Source organism: Onychostoma macrolepis, unplaced genomic scaffold, assembly GCF_012432095.1.
Source record: "Onychostoma macrolepis isolate SWU-2019 unplaced genomic scaffold, ASM1243209v1 Scaffold9, whole genome shotgun sequence".
Classification (NCBI taxonomy): domain Eukaryota; kingdom Metazoa; phylum Chordata; class Actinopteri; order Cypriniformes; family Cyprinidae; genus Onychostoma; species Onychostoma macrolepis.
The window spans coordinates 10,586-14,269 of record NW_026704913.1 but is presented as its reverse complement, the minus strand read 5'-3'; the positions used below and the strand labels follow the sequence as shown (position 1 = coordinate 14,269).

The following is a 3,684-nucleotide window of genomic DNA, read 5'->3' as shown; positions in this document are numbered from 1 at the left end:
GAGGAGGAGAGGGAGCACTGGCCAGAGTTTTGATTTCAATAGAGGAGGCCAAACGGGTTTTTCATGAGTTTCACAGCAGTCCCATTGGTGCACACTGTGGTGTTCAAAAACAACAGATGCCATAAGTAAAAGGTTTTACTGGCCTGCCATGACCGTTGATATTAAAACCTGGGTGAGTGCAATTAAATGGCATTCATGTGTTAATACTTTCCAAGCGTTATCAAACTGAAATAAACAACAAAATGTTTTAGGTTATGCACTGTGCAGCATGCCAGAAAAAACAAGCTGAAATTAAAAACAAAGCAGAATACACCCCTATTGAGGTAAGTTGTGTATTTGTGTGAGGAACCATATTCTCATTTTTACAAAAGGAATTATACATCTTGAGTATGTGTTTGTTTTTTGTCAGGTGGCTGAGCCTTGGGACATTGTAGGTATGGATTTAGTGGGGAAGCTCACACCAACTAAAGAGGGCTACCAGTACATTTGTGTAATGGTAGACTACTTTACAAAGTGGTGTGAGGCTTTCCCACTAAAGACCAAGAGCGCTGAGGAGGTAACAGCCTGCATCGTGAAACTCTTTCACAAATTTGGAGCCCCAAAAAGGCTTTTGACGGATCAAGGCAGAGAATTTGTGAACAAGGTTAGAGATTTACCCCTTTAATATTTGAATATTTGGGAAAAATATTAATAGCTAAATCTCGTTTGTTTGTGTATATACAGATCAATATGGGTGTCTGCCAAATTCTTGGTATTAAAAGAAGCTTATGTGCACCGTACCATCCCCAGACCAACGGACTTGTTGAAAAATTAAATGGCACAATTCAGAAGTAATAAATAAGCTATTCAAATATGATAAAACTTAAAATCACTATAGGTGAATAACCATAAGACTTGTTTTACAGGTCTTTAAGCAAGCTGGTTGGAAAACGGCCAGACACATGGGCAGATTATTTGGAGGCTACAATGTTCGGTCTCCGAACTAAAAAACAAATTACCACAAAGTTCTCGCCCTACTTTTTAATGTTTGGCCGTGAGGCAAGGTATCCATGTGAGGTGCCAGACAATTATGAGGTAATCAAACACACTTAACCTATTTTCAGTCCCCCCCGCCCCCTTTCCCTTCTGCAATTGGCACTAAAATCCAATGTCTTAAAATAGATCAATGAAGGTGTGGAGGACATTGTTGCTGAGGAATGCATTTCAGAATGCATCAAACGGCAGGACAGAATTTTTAAAACCGTGCAGGGAAATTTGAATAAGGATGACCATTGACATTCAGGTTGGAGACCAGGTCCTGCGGCAGAATGTCAGGAGCAGGCAGAGAAAGGGGGGCAAGCTGGACCCAGATTATCTGGGACCATATACAGTTGTAAAAGTGGAGGGAAAATCCATTGATGTGGTTGATGATGAGGGGAAACTAATTCCCAAAATTAACATTGACCATCTAATTCACTTTTTGGAGGATCATCCTCCAAAAGTTCCTAAATTTTCCACTCCTGCCACTGTGCATTCAGACCCTCATGTCCCTCCAGATCCTCCCCAGTCCCCTGCTCTGCAAGCACCGCTTAGAATCATGTCTTTCCTCCATCCTGTTACCCTGCCCTATACACATCTTTCCTTGCAGCATATACCAATATCTCTCACTGTGCCTTTTTCCGTGCCCATCCCTCATGTCGTAAACCATCCTGGAACACAGTGTTCTGTTCTTTTTAATCAAATGCCTGCTGGTCCACCATCTTCAAAATCCATTTCTGCTGCCTGCCTTGACCCCCAGTTTACCTCAAGTCCTGCCACCCAGTCTGCACCACCCATACCTGAGCCTGCACCTCAGCCTGCCTCCAGTCCTGCCACCCAATCGATCATACAGCCTTCCCCCCGAATACAGTATTCTTCAGAGATGTGTTGTATGTATTCCCCTTCATAATTTATATCTCCTACATGTAAATAACATTAGTTTGAGATTTACTCCTCTCCGTAGTGCTCTAAGACATATGGGCAGGGAAAATGGGTGGAAAACTTTGCAGTAAAGTTGGCCCATACAAGCTTTTTACCTGGGATTTAGAACGCCTCAAACCTGGGAGAAACTTGAAAGTGAGGTTTGTGCTGCAGCTTCTTTAGTTTCTATTCTGTAAGCATTGTTACAGTTTAAAAATAAATAAATTATATTTTATTTTTACACAGGTCATTAATGCATACCTGACCTGCCTTGTGAGACATTATTCAGGCAGAGCATTTGTCCTGGATTCCTTTCAAGCCACAAATATTTGGAAGAGGAAGGCCAGTTCAAAGAAAAGGGTAAAAAAAATAAATCCTGATTCCATACAATTAACTTTTATGTTCTCAGATAATTTGGTAATCTGTTATTGAAACACCATATTTATAGATTAATCCAGAGGCATATGATGTGCTGGTGGGGTCAGTTCATGAGAATGACCACTGGACACTCCTGCTTTGTTCCCTTCTCTACAAAGACTTAAATCTGAGTCATTAATTCATGACCCCATCTTGACAGATGATATATCCCAAGGAAAGAAGAATTTTGTATTTAAACTCCCTTGGTGAAAGCGAAGCCAAACTGCATCACTGCAAAAAGGTTGTAAGGTAAGAAAAAAATGTATGGAGTATTTCAAAATATTGGTATGGTTGTTTTTATGAATATTCTTTTTTTTTTTTGTTTGTTTTACCAAAGTGATTTTATGGCCAGCAAAGTCACTCCAACCGAAGAGTGGCAATGTCAACGATTGACACACAGCATTCAGAGGATGGGACTTCATGTGGCGTATTTGTCTGCAAGGTACAGATACTGTGTTTGCTAACATTTTGTAATAAAAATGTTGATTTTCTTTGTCAATGCTCTTTGTAGTTTGCAGAAGCAGTTCTAAATGGAGGCAGTTTGGAGTTTCAGTGTACTGATGCAGATGTTGCTGTGATGCGGCAAAACATAGGCCTGTGTGTGCTACAGCAAACAGGTGTTTGCACAGCTGAGTTGTGGTGATGTGCATCATTACACCAATACCTTAATGCCTTTGTTTCCACAGAAGACCTGTCTAATCTATGCTTGTCATGTGGGGACAAATATCCTAACACTCAGGATGACACTGACTCTTGGGTATTTTAATGTGTTCTTTATTTAGGTTTTTTTTTTTTTCTTCTAACTTTGCTAGTTTACATTTTCATATTGATTTTACTGTCTTTTTCAGATTCAATGTGACAGTTGCTATGGCTGGTACCACATGGAATGTGTAAACAAGCCAAATGTGAAAGCGGTTTTTATTTGCCATGAGTGCAGAGGTCCTTAATTTGGCATGTCAATGCACTGTCAGAAATCTGGCTGTGTGCAAAAATAAACACAAAATAAATAAATTTTCTATTTAAAAAATGAGCTCACTTTTTATTTTTCTTCTTGATTTTTGTTCAATGCACAGAGCTTGCCATCAAGGAAATCTTACAGACTCTTTTTCAATAATTTTTCAACCACAAATTCCTATATATGGGATCAAATGTAGGCTACAGTTCCGTTTGAAATTACTCATGAAGCAAATCCTAACCCATTATGTAATTTAGTAAACATTTGGCACAAAAAATGGCTGTTACTAATGAGGTTAGAAAAGTAAAATATTACTACAGCAGAAAAAGCAAATAACAACTAGAAAAACTAGGCCTACTTATTGGACTAATATA

General features: G+C 39.2%; 1 long non-coding RNA gene across 1 annotated transcript; it reads left to right on the top strand.

Moving 5' to 3' along the window:
* Positions 1 to 2,517: 2,517 nt before the first annotated feature.
* LOC131535752 (uncharacterized) lies at positions 2,518 to 2,972 on the top strand. The gene is made up of 3 exons (XR_009269739.1): positions 2,518 to 2,604; positions 2,693 to 2,797; positions 2,867 to 2,972. It is a non-coding gene; the product is annotated as an uncharacterized LOC131535752 (long non-coding RNA).
* Positions 2,973 to 3,684: the final 712 nt, after the last annotated feature.